Source organism: Chlorocebus sabaeus, chromosome 19 (genome assembly GCF_047675955.1).
Source record: "Chlorocebus sabaeus isolate Y175 chromosome 19, mChlSab1.0.hap1, whole genome shotgun sequence".
In the NCBI taxonomy this organism is placed as follows: Eukaryota; Metazoa; Chordata; class Mammalia; order Primates; family Cercopithecidae; genus Chlorocebus; species Chlorocebus sabaeus.
The window spans coordinates 17,103,486-17,123,739 of record NC_132922.1 but is presented as its reverse complement, the minus strand read 5'-3'; the positions used below and the strand labels follow the sequence as shown (position 1 = coordinate 17,123,739).

The following is a 20,254-nucleotide window of genomic DNA, read 5'->3' as shown; positions in this document are numbered from 1 at the left end:
TCCAAGTCAATGAGGCAATAAACATGATAATGTTGCTGATGATGATAGTAGCACCTACCTACTACTGAATGTTTAATACGTGCGGGCATTGTGTAAGGCACTTACATTATTTTAACTCTAAAGATCTATGAGTTAGTCTGAACATGCCCAGTTTATAGATGAAAGAACTGGAGCTCAGAAAAGAGACATCCCCCAAGAGTCCCACAGATGATAAATGGAAAACACATCCATCAATAAATGGATTTGAACACAGGGCTGGCTCCTAACAGTTAACTGCCCCAGGTGGGCGACAAGAGAGATGGTTTCTAAAGATGACAGTGAGAAAAATCAGCATTCCGTGTTGGTTTGTCTTCCCTGCAATGTGCCGGCTGTGTGTCGTTTGATCAGTGCTGCTGAGTTTATTTCAACCCCATCAGACTGGCTGCATACAAATGCATGTCTTTCTCTTCTGGGGGCTGCTTCCCATTATAGCAAACATGGATCACACGGCTCAGCCCACACCCCCACACAAGCCTCCAGGGTACCGCCTCCAGTGGCCAAGAGGGACCTCGTCAGGGCCTGAGAACAGAGGGAAAGCTCCCTCTCAGGGCACCATCTGCACTGCAGAGGAGGACACAGGAAGGGGGAGCTCCTAGAAAGCAGCAAGAGTATCCTGGTATAAGGGATGAGCTTCGAGGCTAGGAAAGAAGCCACAGGTTCAAGTCCCAACTCTGCCCATAACTCAATGTGTGACCTGGGGTAAGTTAGTCTTGGTCACAGGACAACTAATAAAATTATTAAACAAGTAACTTGATGTAATTTCAGATTTCCCTCCTGGAAGGGGATGGAAGAGGTTCTAGTAAAAATAAACTGAATCGCTTTAAAGAAAGGAAATGATTTGGCAAATCCAGACAGAAAATACCTGGGCACCAGATCATTTGCATAGCTAACCCACCTTCTTAGAAGTTCTTTTCATCAAAAGACAGAGACATAAATCCCTGTGAATTGGCCCTTTTCTGCCCTCAGGCAGGTACAATCTCAGATTCTTCCCGATCCACAGCATCTCAGATCCTGAAACCACTGCAGAATGAAAGCAGCCTGAAAAAGAAACCATTACCCCATCATCGAGTAAGAATTCTGTCATCTTCAGTAGATCCAGAACTGGCACGCGAGACCAACTCCAGCTGAAAAATGTCATGGCTACTAAAGACGTGGGAGGGAATGGGGAAAACATGCTGGCTTCACTCCTTCACTGCCCTGACACTAGATGCATCTGCCAGGTGAGAAAGGGAGAGCTCCCGGGGCCACACCTGCCCCTTGGCACAAGCAACCCCATCATTTTACTGTGAGTCCATTGGTAAAATACAGGGAGTATCCAGGTGAGTAGGAAAAGCATTCAACCTCCATATAACGAGATTTATAAAATCAACGCTGGCTTGCCAGGGATCTCTTTGCCTGTAACTTAGAGAGTGTCAAGGTGTTAACAGCTGGAAGTGCTTATTAGGTTCCTGAAATCCTATAGCTGGGGTTGATGGTTACATTTCTGATGCACAACAGCCAAGACTGTCCAAGCACACGTGCATGATGCTCCCTCCCTTCTTTCTCCAACTGCTCTGGCTTTGCAGCCAGTCCTACTCCCTGGTCTCAGTTCTTGGGAATCAAGGGAACTTTCTAAAATATCAAGTTGCTTTAGAGAAGTGTCAATTTGTAAATTCTCCACTTGGCCCTGTCTACCTGCAGAGATACAGATAAGTCCGGGGGAAGCAAAAGAGATTTTGTGTCTCTTTTTAGTTTCCAGATGGAGCTGCCTCCCACGGTCGACCCACACACCCAAGTGGCTGATGTCACCGTTATGATTTTAGTAGCACTGTGAGGGCCCTGGGGGCGAGAACCCCCATAAAAATCAACAATATCAAGCATATCTGAGGAAGCCAGAGAGACAGAAACTAGGGAATCAGAGTGTGCTTAGCTCTGGAAGGGTCTGCAGAATCACTGAGCAGAGATGCATCATATGGACATCTGTGCAAACACACAGGATGGAATGAGGCAGGGCCTTAGAGAGGATGACACCTGACCAGGCTGATGATGTCCACGCTGCTGAGAAGGATCCAGTCCCAAATATCACCCAGTACGACCCTTTGGGAAAATTCCCTTGGCCACTGTGTAGAATGTCAGGCTCGAGACTAAGAAAGCACCAGAGGAGAAAAGAGTGTTTTCAACCAAGCTTGGCACTGTGGTGAGTCCAGCCTCCACGGACTGAACAGAAGTTAGAAGTTGCTGATGCAGAACTGCTACTGCAGGGACGAAAGGAGGGAGGGGAAGAGAAAAGAAAAATCTAAGGAATATGACAGTGCACTGGGCACTGAGGCTGTCCGTGGGGAAAAGAGGCTCTGGAAGGGGGCTGTGGTGGCCACTGTGTAGACAGAGACTCTCATACCCAGCCCAGCCAGGAGCCCTCCTGAGTGCCCCTCGCCATAACACAGACATTACATGCCTGCCTGAGGCATTTCATCCCTTCAGGTGATTGTCATTGTACTATGTTGCTAGGGCGGATGTAACAGAATACCAGACTGGGGGGCTGAAACAACAGGACTTCATTCTCTTAGAGTTCTGGAGGTTGGAAGTCTGATATCAAAAGCGTTGGCAGAGTTTGTTTCTTCTTTTTTGTGTATGTGAGACGGAGTCTTGCTCTGTCGCCCAGGCCGGAGTGCGGTGGTGTGATCTCGGCTCACTGCAACCTCTGCCTCCGGGTTCAAGCGATTCTCCTGCCTCAGCCTCCTGAGTAGCTGGGATTGCAGGCGTGTGCCACCACACCCAGCTAATTTTTGTATTTTCAGTAGAGACGGGGTTTCACAATGTTGGTCAGGCTGGTCTCGAACTCCTGACCTTGTGATCTGCCCACCTCAGCCTCCCAAAGTGCTGGGATTACAGGCATGAGCCACTGTGCCCAGTCCAGAGTTAGTTTCTTCTGAGGCCTGTCCTTGGCCTGCAGCTGGCCGTCTTCTGCCTGTGTCTTCACAAGGTCTTTCCTCTGTATCTGTGTTCTAATCTCCTCTTCTTACAGGGACACCAGTCGCATCGGACCAGGGGCCACCATAATGACCTCACTTTACTTTAATCACCTCTGTAAAGACCCTATCCCCAAACAGTCACATTCCTGGGTACCGGGGGTTAAGGCTTCAACACATAACTTTGGAAATGGAGGGGCACGATTCAGCCAATCACAGTCATTATCACTTTCATACCACTGAGCAAAACGAGACACACAGGAAATAAGTGACTTCTCAGAAGCCACACCGCTCACCTGCAGCAGAGCCAGGATTAAAATCCAGACCTCCAAGACCCTGAAAACACGATCCCACCATGCCCCGAAGCTGCCTAGACCTGTGAGGTTGCTGGCATCAGGCCCTGTTTAACAAGTAAGAGAGCCAAGGCTGAGGAAGGTGAAGGAACTTACCAGAGGGTCATGGATCTAAAAAGAGTGGCACTGGGACTCATATCTAGGGTCTATCTAGCTTTACCCCTACTAGTCATTTGCGTTGAATGCACGCCAGGACTGACTGCACTTGGATTTAACTCTTCGTTGGTGAGGCAGTGGCGCCCTTCCTTCATAACTCGTTCTCTATTCAGGGTGGTCCAGGCAGCAAGGTTGTTTAGAGGTACCTATTCTCCATTTTCTCCATTTTAATTCTTTAATTAATTAATTAATTTTTTTTTTTTTGAGACGGAGTCTTGCTTTGTCGCCCAGGTTGGAGTGCAATGGCGCAATCTCAGCTCACTGCAACCTCCGCCTCCCGGGTACATGCCATTCTCCTGCCTCAGCCTCCTGAGTAGCTGGGACTACAGGCTCCCGCCACCACGCCCGGCTAGTTTTTTGTATTTTTAGTGGAGATGGGGTTTCACCGTGTTAGCCAGGATGGTCTCAATCTCCTGACCTCGTGATCCACCTGCCTCGGCCTCCCAAAGTGCTAGGATGACAGGCGTGAGCCACCGCGCCCGGCCTAATTCTCTAATTCTTAAATTAATTTCTTAATATTTACAAATCTTAGGAAAGGTATTTAAAATCCTTCATTAAAGGTCATTCAACTATATGATCACAGCATCCTTCAGTGAGTCACCATGTAACTGACATTGGCTCTCCGATTTGTACTTTATGCTTCCTTGGGGACTCTCCGTGGTGCTTACTATAAAACCTTGTACTTAGCAGTTTCCCAATAAATATTTGCTGAATGCATGAATGGATAGACGGACAAAGTGGTCCAAGGAACCTCAAAAGGCCCTTCCCAGCTTTAAGCTTCATGATTCTGCTCTAGGGGGTGACACAGTGGGACTGCTGCCCTATGGCTGAGCACTGCATTAGATCTAAACCAGACCTTTTGATCTCTTCAGTGTATCTTCCTCCAACAAAGCCAGCATGTCAGGGCAGCATCACCAACCAAATCAAGGCAGGGATAAGAAGCTGCCTTTGAGAATAATGGGCTTTGCCCAGGCACAAAATGATACAAAGCTCTGGGAACCAATTAAACTTTTCCTTTATAATTAAAGCCAACACTTTTTTTTTTTTTCCCCCTGAGATGGAGTAATGCTCTGTCACCCAGGCTGGAGTGCAGTGGTATCATCTTGGCTCACTGCAACCTCCATTCCTGGGTTGAAGCGATTCTCGTGCCTCAGCCTCCTAAGTAGCTGGGATTACAGGCATGCACCACCACGCCCAGCTAATTTTTACATTTTTCGTACAGACGGGATTTTGCCACGTTAGCAAAGTTAGTTCAAGGCTGGTCTCGAACTCCTGACCTCAGGTGATCCGCCCACCTCGGCCTCTCAAAGTGCTAGGATTACAGGTGTGAGTAACCATGCCCAGTTGGCCAGTGCTACTTTGATGTACTTTCCTCTCTCATCAGACCTTTGCTAGGTGGAAAACAAAAAAAAAAAGGAAAACTTCATCATCACCGTATAATTCCACTGTCCCTGCTGTCTACGTTCCCACTTGGAAAATGCTACTGCCGTTCAACAAATGTCTGTGTGAGTAGCCATACAAGCAAAGAACTACCCTGGGCACTTTCCAAAGGAGCAGAAGACAACAGCTCATGACAGCAAGGCACTTACAAGCAATTCATGGAGATTAAAAAAAAAAAAAAAAAAAAAACAAACTTAAGAATGCAGAATAATGTAATACAAATTGTATTCAGTGTTAAGCCTTTGAGGAATAACCAGTCTGGGGAAAGGTTTTAAAAGACTAAAGTCTTCTCAGAAGAGAAGACACTGAACCTGTGAATCAAAGAATCAAATTAAAAATGAAAACTGGAAGAATTGGCCCCAGAAAATGGCTAGGTCACGGTCTAATGGACGGCCATGGTGATGAACTGGCCAGGGAACGGAACAAGTTAGGAAGACAGTGGCAATAAAGGCTCCGAAGCCAAACTGTGTGTCAAGGGGAAAGGGACAACTCGTCCCTGGCTGGCTGGAGAAAGGAGAATGGGAATGACAGCAGCAGGTGCAGAGAGTTCCTGGAGGACCACAAAAGGTTCTTTTAATCAGAGGCATTTAGACTGGTCACAATGGGCACAAGGCACTCATTTGATTTTTCTGAGCAGAGGAATAGAATGATGCAAATTCCTGAGGAATTCATAACATTCCAACAGCTCTGCTGTCATTTGAGTAGAATAAATCAAGGATCACCACAATGGCAGGTATGCCGATCCCAGTGTAATGGGGTGGTCCTACACACTAGAGAAGGAAATGGCAAAATTCTTTAAAACCAGGGGCACATTTCAACGGGAAGTCATTATTTTGAAAAAGAGGCATTAGAATGCAAGATAAATGCTGTATGATGTTTCTTCTCAAAAGACAAGTTAAAACTTAGAAATGTCCAAAGCAACAAATCACACAGCTGGAAAAGATCTTTGGTAGCAAACTGTCCCAAAGCTTTATGTAGGAAATTATTTGCTCATCGTTTATTGTGCCCCTGCTGTGTACGAGGCACTGTGCTGGATACAGATCCCAAGCAAGCAAGAGTGAGCCAAGTGTTATAGGAGCAGTTGTACGGTGACAGACATCAAGCTCCAGCTTAACCCCACAGAGGTGCAGCAGTTTCCCCAGGTGAACAAGGTGAAGCAAGGCAGGAGAGAGAAGAGCCCAGCTAAGTTAGGAGCTGCGCAAGAGCAAGGTGTGGCCACCAGGCTCCCACGTTTGTAACCTGCCGGAGCGAAGGGTTCCAGGGATCTGAAGCAGGAAAGGACACAGGGAAGAACCAAGATCTGAAGGTTAGAATAGACTGGTCTCTTTCAAGGTTCTAACCCCTGTGTTAAAATCCTCTGCTATACCATGCCTCAATCTAGAATTCTTCCCACTTTCGTTCAAATGTGTCCTAAAATACTGAATAGAACATGGGTCTGAAGGATACCCTGGAAACCATGAATGAGGCCGACCTCCTTACTGGAGAGAAGTTAGGTGAGCTGTCCACAGCTGACTGATACACAGGGTGCTGTTCAGGAAAACTGACTGCTACCTATGGCCAAATGATACAAGCAGAAAGAAGACTAAAAGGAAAGAGCACACAGAAGGGAAAAGGTAAGAATATGAGTTTGTCTGTGTTTGTTTCAGAGTTGGGGTCTTGCTTTATCACCAGGCTGGACAGCAGTGATGTGATCATAGCTCACTGCAGCCTCCAACTTCTGGGCTCCCAGCGATCCTCCTTCCTCAGCCTCCCAGGTAGCTGGGACTACAAGTGAGCACCACTATGCCTGGCTAATTTTTATTTTTATTGTTTTAGTTTTTTTTTTTTGCAGAGATGGGGTCTTGCTATGTTGCACAGGTTACTCTCAAACTCCCGGCCTCAAGTAATCCTCCTGCCTCAGCCTCCCAAAGTGTTGGGATTATAGGTGTGAGCCACAGTGCCCGACCTAGAAATACGGGTTTTAAACAGGCATTACCTTCTCCAGATTTCAGAAAATAAAGGTAAGAGCTAACGTGTGCTGCATATTGAGTAGTATGCCATTTTGTAAAGGAGGAAACTGAAGTCCAGAGAAGTTGGAGTAACTTGTCCCAACCAAACCATCCAACGAGTAGAGCAAATGCCAAGATTCAACCCCAGGCAGTATGAGTCTGGAGAATGTTAACCACTACCACTATCCCATTTGGCACAACCCTGGGGATGGGGGGCGGGGAAAGGGGAAATCCTACCTGGACAGGGAAGCTGGAGCCTGGATGGCAGGCCTAACACTGGCAATGAATGGCCTTGAGCCAGTAAAGATGCCAGCCTCAGTGGGAGAAATGACCCTGCACTGAGCATCTCAACAGTCTTCAGGCAGGCAGCAGCAGACGGATCACAGGCTCGAAGGCTTCTAGAGGAGACCAGCACAAGAGGGGCATGTTCACTGAGGCCAGGAACCCACTGACTACAAGGTGCGTCCAGCCATGGGGTAACTAGGTGAGTCACGCAGTCCACTCCGTCATCAATGGAAATTAATCAGGAAACCCCTCCTTGACTCCAAGTGGTGAAGAGATGAAAGAAATGGGTGGAGAAGTATGGGTGCAGAAGTGTAGGAAACAAACAGTAATTAGAGTCATAGAAATTGAGGGGTGAGGGGTACAGAGAGTGTGTGTGTGTGAGGGGTGAGGGGTACACAGTGTGTGTGTGTGTGTGTGTGTATGTCTACATGTGGGTAGCATGCACCCTGCTGAGGCCAGCAAGAAAAGCCACTAACCTATTAGTCTCTAAAAAAGAAAGCAGAGGCAACAACACAGGGAAGAAACCTTGACCCTGAGCATTCTTCAACAGCCTCAACCAGAGTGAAATTTAAATTATGTTTCCATGGTGTGGACTCTGTGCCTCAGGAATTTGCTCTGCATCGCCTTTGTACTCACAGAAGGTATATCATAAGTATTTGTCAACGGTGAGGATGACAGCTACACGTTTAAAGGCACCTAAATTGCCTATCCTGTGGCTAATTTGTTGTGTGTTTGTTCTGAAAAATCGCCCTTTATGGAACCTCTCCATCTTGAGAGCAAAATCCTATCACTTGAGGGCTGAGATGTGCTAAGAAGAAACTCAGTGCTTCATTTCATATCTATTTTCTTATAATTAATCAGTTTTATTTTAAGAGGAGGAGGGGGATAGATATATCTACAGATGAAGGAAAATAGATTCAGCTTAGAGAAGGATTATACATGATAGTCCCAGAAGGTTTGGCTGTTCAGATGATCATTAAAGGAATGGATAGAGTTGGTTTTTTTAAAAAAAGTCCCAGCTCCCCCAGGATCAGATAAAGAAAAATGAGAGGGCTGTTTCCACTCCTTTCTGGAACCACATTAAAATGTATCCCTAAACAGCCTTTTGCTAGGAATCCCCCCTGCTATTCCACTAGTACATAAATGCAGGGAACCATATCTGGCTACTAGGAGGCACATCAATCACAGCTCAGAATTCATTCATTCCGTGGTCACTGGTGGTTTATTTGAAACACACAAGCCAGCACACACAGCTGGACACAGCAAACTAGGTCGGCACTCTTAATTACCTAATTGGTGGTTCTGTTTTAGGCTCTTTTTTTCTTTTTCTTTTTTTTTCCTTCAGGTTAAAGTTTCTTAATACATAAATGATCAATCCATGTATTTGTTTACTCTTCCTCCTTGATATTCAGCACTTTAAAATGAGTGCCCAGGACTGGGCACAGTGGCTCCCACGTGTAATCACAGCACCTTGGGTGTCCAAGGTGAGAGGATTGATTCACCCCAGGAGTTCAAGACCAGTGTGGGCAACATGGCGAGACCCCGCGCCTACAAAAAAATTTAAAAACTTAGCCAGCTATGGTGGCGTGTGCCTGTGTTCCCAGCGATTTAGGAGGCTGAGGTGAGAGGATCACTTGAGTTTGGGAGGTTGAAGCTATAGTGAGCCAGGATGGTGCTGCTGCACTCCAGCCTGTGTGACAGCAAGACCCTGTCTCAAAGAAAAAGTATATAAATAAATAAACAAAATAAAACAATCAAAACAAAACAATGAGTACCCAGTAGTTAATAATGAAAAGCGGAATCATCCTGAAAACTGGTCCATGCAGACTGACTCCTGCCCTCCTACCACCACGGTGATCGGCAGGCTAAAAATGCTGCCCCTCTTCCATCACACACATGCTCAAGTAACTCCAAAGAAATGCAGAAAGCTGGTCTTGGCCTGGAAAAATGAGGACCCCCTTGTTCAGAGAATAGCCTCATATTCAAGAGCATGGGGACAAAAAATCCCAGCTCCAGAGTCAGATACGGCTGGTTCAACCCTCGGCTTCTCTGGTGGGATACCATGGAGACATTCCTTACCCTCACTAAGCCTGAGGCCTCATCTGTAAACTGGGAGACATAATTATACCCATTTAATAGAATTAGATGACCAAAGTCGAAAATGAGATAAAAGACAACACATAATCTACTCAGGACAATGACAAATAATAACTGGTTTAATCATATAAATGCCAAATTAAGAACAGTAATATAAATTTATCTTGATAACAAATCAATAGAAGAAAGGAAAAACAAAATAAATTGGCAGGATAATTTTCACTGTTCGGGTAAAACTGACCATGGCATGGTCCTGCATTGTTACCCAACTTGTTGTCACTCAGGCCTGTGGCCTCCCTTGGCCCAACTGGCCTCAAGTACTTGTATGAAGGAACAGCAACCACATGCAGCTCTCTGACCCATTCAAACCCCACTCTGCTTCCACATACTCTAAATTCCAATCTATGCCATCTCAGGTTATGGAAAGATTACCTCTTGTGTAATGAACATAGGACACATTCCTCACCCCCTTCAGATTGTCCTCTGGAATTCAAAGGCAGTCCCCTCTCATATCCTTTGGAGGCATGCTGCCAGAAGGACATGTTGGCAAGAGGTGGAAAGAAGTCAGGAAGGAGAAGAGGCTATTTAAGTAGCAGGAATACCTGAACTCCATGCTTAATTGATGGAGGCTCCACTTCCACCATCTTTGGGCTCCTACCTTTGCATGAGAAGCTTGAGCTAGAAAGAATCAGAATTAGAGTCGTTCCTTCAAAATCTTCACTTTACACAATCAGAAATGGAAGTCCAGAGAAAATTAAGCAGTTGTATGAGGATCACTCTGTTAAGTTACTGGCTATGTCAGGCCTACAACCCAGAGTTACCGGCCTATCACCTCAGGCTTTTCCCATTTCTTAACATCACTCATGAAATCTCTTTTTACCACTAATAGGATGGTCTTTTCCCAAGCTCACTGAGTCCTCCAACACTTCTTAGAGGTACAACAGATCCATGTTGTCCTGGTTCTTTGAATTAATGTTCCTATGAGCAGACTGGTAACTGGATACTGGGTAACACCTGAGTGACTTTTTCAAAATGGTCTTCCTCGCTGGCTGCGCTCTCATCCCCACACTGCATATGCAGTCATCCTTTTAACTGCAAAGCAAACATTCTTCCACAGCGCCATCCCCTTGTACCATCTTTAGCAGTGGCTCCTAAATTTTATCCAGCATTGAGGTCCTCTGGAGGGCTGGGTGAAATGTAGGATCACCAGGCCCTACGTCCCCAGAACGTCTGCCTCTGAAACAGAGTCCAAGTATTTGTATTTCAAACAAGTTCCCAGTTCAGAAATTCTCTTCCCCTAGCTCCCCAATCAAACAACACGTGGCAAGGATTGGAAAGCAGATGAGCCCCCAGTTGCAACTGCAGTGGCATCGCACAGGCGAGGCTAAAGTTGTCACTCTCCCAGGATCACAGACAGACATCACTGAGCAAAGGGCCCCCATGGAAACGCGGCAGATCCCAGCTGACAATGACTTTCCTTTTACTGTTCTGAAACCAGCACTAAGAAATTTCTCTAAAGAGTTACAAACCATCCACAAATTTATTTAATTCTGAGTTAACTCCCCATTACTAACTACTAATTCCAAACTCATGTTTCCCTCCAGATAAATTGTCCCAGTTCCTTGCACAATGTACACTCAAATTTCCATCTCGCCCCATATGCTTAATTAAGTATGATCAACACAGGTCACAGGTAGCCCTTACTTGGGGAAACAGAGATAAGCCTTCAAATCTGTTCCCATAAAATGATTCCTATATCCTCGGGTTGACAAATTTAGCAAATTAAACTATAGGATGGCCGTTAGATTTGAATTTCTGATAAACAATACATTTTTTTGTATAAACATGTGCCCTGCAATATTAGGATATATTTATACTAAAAAAATTGTCCATTGTTTATGTGAAATTCCAATTTAACAGAGGGAACTACATTTTTATATGGCAACTCTACTTCATCTGTGCATTTGTTCAGAAATTTTTTTCTTTTAATTTTCTTTGTTGTTGCTGTTGTTGTTTTGAAACAGAATCTCAGTCACCCAGGCTCAAAAACAGTGGTGCGATCACAGCTCACTGCAGCCTTGACCTCCCAGGCTCAAGCGATCCTTCCATCTCAGTCTCCTGAGTAGCTGGGACCACAGGCGTGTACCACTACACCCAGCTAACTTACATACTTTTTGTAGAGACAGGTTTTCACCATGTTGCCCAGGCTGGTCTTGAATTCCTGCATTCAAGATCAATCCACCTGCCTCAGCCTCCCGAAGTGCTAGGATTAGAGGCACGAGCCACCACACCTGGCCACCCCCAAAATATTTACTGAGCCTCTACTATGTCACTTGCTGTGACTACAAGACATGGAGCCAGAGTGTGTTGGTAAATGTTTAACAACCGGTTAGCGAGAAGGGGATAAATGTTACTGTTGGCTCATGGTTGGAGACCCTGCAGCCATCCTGCAAATACGAGAAGGCAAAAAGACCTGCCAAGATGCCTATTCAGAGCACAGACATTATGGAGCCACAAGACCAGGGTCAACAACCAAGATCTCATTATAGATCAAATGAATGAGTTCTTACTTGTTTAAAACATCCAACTGATACCCAAAGGATACCTCTCTTCACTGTACACGTTGCACTCTCCCTCTCCAAATATATCAACACCTGTTCCTGCACGGCCCACGTTGGTGGGTCTCTTCTTTCCTCCCTCCATCTCCTTCATGTATTCACTCATTCACCCCCTCACTCATCTTCCTACCCATTCATCCATCCATCTACCCCCACAGTGTACCATGGATTTATCGATTCATTTTCTTGTAATATCCAATGAAACCAGGCTCTAGAACTATTGGGAGGCATCCCAATGAGTGCTTCTGACTGACTCTGAGTCAATCACTGACATTTTCCATCAAGGACCTCTTTTGGAGGTGTATTTTGTGAATCCACTCTCAGCTGCTACGACAGAATAAGAGCTTTTTCTTTTCCTTTCCAGTATTGATACACTCCTGGACTCTCTGTTGACCCAGTTCTCCTCCTCATCTACTCAATATTTCCTTGGGGTCAGATTATAATCTTGCAGAAATCCAAAAAGCCACAGAGGAGCCCTTAAAGATCAATACACCCACTTGAGAACACTCAAATCCCCACAGTGGAATCGAGGGCTCGAAGCCACAGGTTACTGGAGAAGGCTTTTGACCCAACAGATGCTTCTTTTGTGAACAGTCCCAAGCACTAGTGAATGTACTCAAGAAACCAACTAGCACTAGTTCTCTGATGTGGCAAATGAAAAAAGAAACAAGGAATGAAGGATGAAAATTAATAAAACCATACAGAAAACCACTTAACTAACCATTCTGAAATCCCATGTCAAATGCATTCTGCCAAAGTCGCTTTGTCCCCATGAGCCAGAGCGTCCACCCCTACTCCAGGCCTCTGTGCCAGGCCTGCCCAGTCCAGTCACCACTCATGTCCACCCTGAGCAATCTCTTTATTTGTCATCACTCTGTTTTCATTCCTTCCATCTCGGCTCTAAAGTTTCCCTTTCTAATCTCCAGGTTCCTGCCATACTTTGTGAGATGTGCCATTTGAAGAGAGGCTCAATCACAACACTGCGGTAGAGACAACTTTTCCATGTGGTTGCAGAAAATTCTGTACACTGTCTAGGCTTTCCCTTCAAGCACACCAAATACGCTGCTATTTACAGTCAGCTGAGGGTCCCTTATTAGCATATCGACGAACTATGTCCAGAGAACAAACGTCTGGGGATCAATACCAACAGGCTGACCAAAGCAGAGGCCCATCCTCCTGCTCTGAGAACCCCCGGCTAAGTGTTACCCATCAGGACCTCAGCTGCTCACCGAAGACAGCGCTGTGCAGAGCCAGACAACATGCTGGGAAAAAGCTAAGACAGCGACCAATTTATGAGAGGAACTAGACTGGACAAACTGAAAGGCACAGAATGAGGCTAAGAAAATAAACAAGACAGGAAGTCTGTTCACACTGAGGATAATTAATGTGTTGAACAGACTCCCAGAGGTAGTCACAGAAACTGAAGCCATGATTATTTTTAATAGACATAGGTTCTTATTGGGTGAAAACAACACGAGCTTTTTGGCTGGCCACGTGGCCAATGGGCTAAGTTCTCTCCATCCTGATCCATAACTATTTTGTGGTGAGGTGGTTTCCTTATCCTAACTCCAACTCAATGCATGTTCATGCCCCTGAAGAGCTCTCAGTGAAAGAAAAAGTGGAGATGGAAGACAGTGATACTGAAATCCTGAACCTGTGTGGGCCTCAGCTAAAGTAAAGTGTGCACTTGTATCTTCGTTTTCTCTTCTTTTTTTTCTGACACAGTCTCGCTCTGTCGCCCAGGCTGGGTCACCAGGCTGGAGTGCAGTGGCACAAATGTGGTTCACTGCAACATCCACCTCCCAGGTTTAAGTGATTCCCCTGCCTCAGCCTCCCAAGTGGCTGAGATTACAGGTGCCCGCCACCATGCCTGGCTATGTTTTGTATTTTCAGTAGAGATGCGGTTTCACCATGTTGTCCAGGCTCATCTCAAACTCCTGAGCTCAGGTAATCCACCTGCCTCAGCCTCCCAGAGTGCTGGGATTATAGCCGTGAGCCACCACACCAGGCTGTATCTTTGTTTTCAACAAAAAAGTTTAGAAAGTAAAAATTAAAAGATTTTAAAACAGCAAAAAGCTTACAGTGTAAGGATATAAAACACTTTGGTACAGCTATACAACGTGTTTGTTAGAAGCTGAGTGTTATGACAGAAGAGTCAAAAAGTTTACAAATATTTCAAAGTTTATAAAGTAAAAAAGTTACAGTAAACTAACGTAGCATGACTAAAGATGGCAAAACAGTTTTACAAATTTACTGTAGCGTAAGTGCATAGTGTTTAGAAAGTCTATTGCGGTATACAGTAATGTCCTAGCCCTTCACATTCACACACCACTCACTCGCTGACTGACCCAGAGAAAGAAACTTCCAGCGCTGCAAGCGCCATTCACAGTAAGTGCAGGTATACAGGTATGCCATCTATACCATATAATATACATACATACATATATATTGTTTTGTTTTGTTTTTTGAGACAGAGTCTCATTCTGTCACCCAGGCTGCAGTGTAGTGATGTGGTCTCTGCTCACTGCAACCTCCGCCTCCTGGATTCAAGTAATTCTCCTGCCTCAGCCTCCCAAGTAGCTGGGACTACAGGCGCACACCACCACACCTGGCTAATGTTTCATATTTTTAGTAGAGACGGGGTTTCACGTGTTAGCCAGGATGGTCTCGATCTCCTGACCTCGTAATCTGCCCGCCTCGGCCTCCCAAAGTGCTAGGATTACAGACGTGAGCCACCGCGCCCGGCCCATCTATACCATATTTTTACTGTACCTTTTCCATGTTTAGGTGCACAAATGCTTACCATTGTGTTACAATTGCCTCCGGTAGTCAGTACAATCACATGCTACACAGGTTTGCTGCCTAGAGGCAACAGGCTGTACCAGCAGTCCCCAGCTTTTTTGGTACCAGGTACCGATCTTTTTGGAAGACCATTTTTCCACAGACAAAGGTTGAGGGAAGGGGATGGTTTAGGGATGATTCAAATACATTATCTTTATTGTTACTTTATTTCTATTATTATTACATTTCTAATATATAATGAAATAATTATACTACTCCTCATAATGTAAAATCAGCATGAGTCCTGAGTTTGTTTTCCTGCAACTTAGATGGTCCCATCTGGGGGTGATGGGAGACCGTGACAGATCATCAGGCATTAGAGTCTCATAAGGAGCCCACAACCTAGATCCCGCTCATACTCAGTTCACAGTAGGGTTTGCAATAAGCTAATGCCACTGCCAATCTGACAGGAGGCAGAGCTCAGGGGGTAACGTGAGTGGTGGGGAGTGGCTGTAAATACAGATGAAGCTTCTCTCACTAGCCAGCAGTCCCTAACCTCCTGTTGTGTGGTCACGTTCCTAATAGGCCACGGACTGGTACCAGCAGCTGAGGACCCCTGGGCTATACCATATAGGCTAGGTGTACACTCTATGATATTTACACAACAATGAAATTGCCAAACAATGCATTTCTCAGAATGTATCTCCGTCATATGCATGACTATACTACAAAAGTACTACAATAACTTTTTTTTTTTTTTTAAGACAGAGTCTCACTCTGTCGCCGAGGCTGGAGTGCAGTAGCGCAATCTCAGCTCACTGCAACCTCTGCCTCCCGGGTTCACGCCATTCTCCTTCCTCAGCCTCCCGAACAGCTGGGACCACAGGCACCCACCACCACACCTGGCTACTTTTTTGTAATTTTAGTAGAGACGGGGTTTCCCTGTGCTAGACAGGATAGTCTCGATCTCCTGACCTTGTGATCCACCCGCCTTGGCCTCCCAAAATGCTGGGATTACAGGCGTGAGCCACCACGCCTGGCTACAATTACTTTTTAGTAATTTGTTTTCTTTTCTGAGAGTGACTGTACCGGCACACACCTGAGGTCCAAGTCCCAGAGGCCAGAGAACGTGGCCTGTGGTTACATAAGACTGGAAAAGAAAATGTCAGAGAAGGAACTGGCTACAAAGTGGACAGGGTCCATATCCCACAGATCCTTGTAGGCCTGAAGAAGTGCAGCCTGCCTTAAGCCACGGGTGGTTTAAGCAAGGGAGTGTAGTGGTTGGTCTGCTGATCTGGTGTCACAGCAGAGATGGTTCCTAAGAAAACATAAGGCAACTGAGGCCAGGGGGCTGCTGGAAAAAGAACAGCCCAATTCCCAGGAATGCCCTCCTCAAGCAGGGAAAGACAGCCTGCTCTGGGAGGGTAATTTTGGGGTCCTTTGTATGTATGAGATTCCTGGAGGAGTGAAAGAAAACCAGAAATCCAGAGCACGAAAGTAAACCAAATCTTCTTGATGGAAAACAAAGAAATGGAGGCAAAGGAAGTAGAATTCAACAGTGTGGTGTCAACCAAACCACAGAACTGGGCTTTATCATTTGCAGCTGCTACAATATTTAGTGAGGTTATCTATGTAGAAGTGACTTTGGAATCAGGGGTTGTGGAGGAGAAGAGGACTGACTTGCTAGTTCGGCCGGGCGTGGTGGCTCACGCCTGTAATCCCAGCACTTTGGGAGGCCGAGACGGGTGGATCACGAGGTCAGGAGATCGAGACCATCCTGGCTCACACGGTGAAACCCCGTCTCTACTAAAAAATACAAAAATTAGCCGGGTAAGGTGGCGGGCACCTGTAGTCCCAGCTACTCGGGAGGCTGAGGCAGGAGAATGGTGTGAACCCGGGAGGCGGAGCTTGCAGTGAGCTGAGATCCGGCCACTGCACTCCAGCCTGGGCGACAGAGCGAGACTCCGCCTCAAAAAAAAAAAAAAAAAAAAAGACTTGCTAGTGCTACACTGGAATCCTGGCTTTCCAGATGTAGGACCTTGAACAAGACATTAAACCAGAGCAAAACAGACATTCCTTCTCAATTGCAATAGTCTCACTCACAGAATATGGGCAAAAATTCCTGTTTCCACCAGTGTATGATGATGATTAGGTGAGAATTTGAATGTGCAAGTTTCTCATGGGTGTCGTGCTTGATAATCACAGGGGACTATTATCAATTCATACAATATCGAAATTCACCCACTTACCTTAAATGTCTGGGTGAAATAGGGAAAGGCAAAGAACAAGAAAGTACACACACCTGTGAGCATAAACAGGCAACACACTTGTGAACATTCTCAGCAAGTGTCTTTAAAGACGATCTTCTAAGGCAAATCCATGCCCCCAGCTGAAGAGCAGCTTATAAATTTGCCAAAGAATCAGAGCAGCCATATAGTAAATGCATGTGCTGCTCCTTTTAAGCTTATTAAATGGTGTAGGTTAAAGGTATTGTAGAAAAACTCTTAGGGGGCATAGAAGGACAAAGAACTTCTCACAGAGCTCTGGACTATGCATCCTGACTGGTCTGAATGGTATCTTTTTCCTCGGTACTACGCAGAACACAAAAGCCTTACGTACAACCCCTATACTGTTTTGTACTCTTTATTTTTGTCTTTGGTGTATTGTTTTATAGGCAGCAGTCACAGCCACAGTGGAGATCCTTGCATAAGACATTACTTTGTTGGCCGGCCGCGGTGGTTCACACCTGTAATCTCAGCACTTTGGGAGGCCAAGGCGGGCGGATCACCTGAGGTCAGGAGTTCAAGACCAGCCTGGCCAACATGGTGAAAACTCGTCTCTACTAAAAATACAAAAAATACAAAAAATGGTGGCAGGCATCTGTAATCTCAGCTACTCGGGAGGCTGAGGCAGGAGAATCACTTGAACCTGGGAGACGGAGGTTGCAGTGAGCCGAGATCATGCCACTGCCCTCCAGCCTGGGAGGGATAGAGGGAGAGAGGGAGGGAGAAAGGGAGGGAGAAGGAGAGAGGGAGGGAGAAGGAGGGAGGGATGGAGAGAGGGGAGAGAGAGAGAGAAGGAAAAGGAGAGGGAAAGAGAGAGAAGAAAGGAAGGAAAGGAAGGAAAGGAAAGAAGGAAGGAAGGAAGGAAGGAAGGAAAGAAGGAAGGAAGGAAGGAAGGAAGGAAGGAAGAAAGGAAGGAAAGGAGGGAGGAAGGGAGGGAGGAAGGGAGGGAATTACTTTATCAATTATAAGTCATTAAGAAGATACTAAGGACAATGATGTGATGACAAAAATAACAGTAACAAATACTGTGACATATACAATGGTAAAAGTCCTTGAACTGAATGAAAACGTGCTGAGCACCTACGATGTGCATGAACCGAGCTGCACATTATGGGAGAAATACATCATTCCTGACCTTAGAATTGAATGAACAGACAAAAACACACAACAGAGTCACAGCAGAAGGCACGTTATAGTAAGTCACCCAATGGAGGAAAGTATAATGGCAAGACTAAAGACAGAAAAATAACCCTGATAAGACAGAATGGAAGAAACAGGGAAGAGGGACTCTACAGAAAAGGTGAGGTAGGTCTAGGAAGAAGAGGGTGGACCTTTCACAAGTTAACAACTCAGAGACAGAAAAGGAACACGTGCATTCGGGGAACCACCTTGGCCGTGCATGGGCAGACTGATGATTGGGGTCACAAGTGTGAATTGAGGTGGGAGCTTGGGGCTGAGCTGTTCTGATGAAGTTGTAAAGGGAAATTAGAGCGAGATCCTAGAAGGCGGTAAGTGAGCCACTAACAATATCTGGCCTTATTCGTTTGCTTTCTAGGCAACGAGGAGTCACAGAAAGCTTTTGAACAGGGAGTGGCACACCCTTTGAGGAAGATTCCTCTGGAATCTATACGAAAGGCTGGAGGATAAAAGGAGGCAGAAGGCAAAGTCAAAGGGGTCAGACAGGAGCTAGCAAAGGCTTATTCGAACAAGGCAGCCATTAGAGACAATTACAAGAAAGAGAAGTTTCTAGTTGAAAAGAACTTTATGAAGTTCTCGTCAAAAAGAAAATGCAGTCGTGAATTTCCAGGTTGGCTGCAGAGCAAGCCCAGATGTGGGTTCACGGTGTAAAGAGTGCAGCCTTCAGGATCCAGGGACAAAGGGAAGCATGCCATCTTTCTTTCTCCCAAGAAACAGCTCCAGGATGTGGGTGATGTGCAAAGAAATTCTAGAATCAGCTCACATCTATAGATGTTTGGGAAATCCACTGTGTCCAGTGAGGTACTGTAAGGTGATGAGTGGAAACAAGAATGAAAAAGGTGCTTGCTGATTCCAAAAACCTTACACACAGACACACATCTCTGATATCAGGCGGATTTGGGTAAGGGTCATGTGAAGTTAATCAAGGAATCAAGGGAAAAGGGAAAAGGGACATGGAATTTGGGAAACGACTAAGAAATGTTGAAAGATAAAATGTGTGGTGTACCTTAAAGAGAAACTCCTGTATATCAGGAGCCTGCCATCCACACAGGCATTCTCAGCCCCCTTTTTTTACCCCCTCTACCCATTTGTGATGGTCTCTCTGGGGGACCTCATTCATTCACACAGCTCCCTACACCACCCTTAGCCTGAGAAGGGGCCTGGCTGGGCCACCAACCCAATTGGGATTCATCACTGAGCCCAGCCTTTGGTTGCAGCCAAAACAGGAAAGAGAATGAAGGAGGCTAGAAATACCATAAAGACAAACTTGGAGCTAGTGCCGACCAAACCAGTTCCCTGCTTCAAAAATGGAACGATACTGAAGCGTCAGCTGAAGAAGGCTGCACAGCTTGAAAGAGGAAGCGTCAAAGGAAACTTGGTGGAGAGGAGAGTGTGAATAGGGAAGTGCCAACAGGGACACGTGCAGGGGGTGGGAAGGCAGGCAGCATGCCCAGTGAGAGTGACAGAGGCCAGCAGAGCACGAGTGTGCAAGGAAACACAGGGAACGAGAGGCTGCGTGGGTGACGGAGTGTGCCGGGGTGACAGGCGGATACAGCACATGACGCAGAGTGGAAGACAATCACAGGTAGAGAAGCGTCAGCAAAGGAATGCATTTTTTTCTGCTCTCCTAACAAGATGGCATGTATCAGATAGGAACGGTGAAGGAGGAGAGCATGAGACGGGGTGAAAAGCAGAGCCAAGGGTCAATGAAGGACTAAGTCCCAGAACACAAAGACCAAGGGTTTTTTTTTTTTTTTTTTTTTTTTGAGACGGAGTCTCGCTCTGTCGCCCAGGCTGGAGTGCAGTGGCCAGAGACCACGGGTCTTTCTTGACTAGGTTGATGATGCTATGGGGGCAGAGGTGGAAGTGCGAATCTCTGGCTCTCAGCCACAGTTCTTTAAGTGTCACCTTCATGCCCTCATCTGTATGCCCCAGTGGGATCATTACAAGGACAGAATTATCTCTAGATGGAGGAGGGAAGAGTTGATATAATGTAGACCAAACTACACCCAGCTATGCCCGTAGGCTATGGTACCGGAGACCCATCCCTCCCAGAAAATGGTGAAC

At 45.9% G+C, this 20,254-nt stretch overlaps 1 protein-coding gene across 6 annotated transcripts in view; it reads right to left on the bottom strand.

Annotated features, from left to right (window-relative positions):
* Positions 1–20,254, bottom strand: part of LARGE1 (LARGE xylosyl- and glucuronyltransferase 1) — a 629,905-nt gene that overhangs the window by 416,334 nt on the left and 193,317 nt on the right. The gene's annotated exons all lie outside the window — the stretch shown is intronic.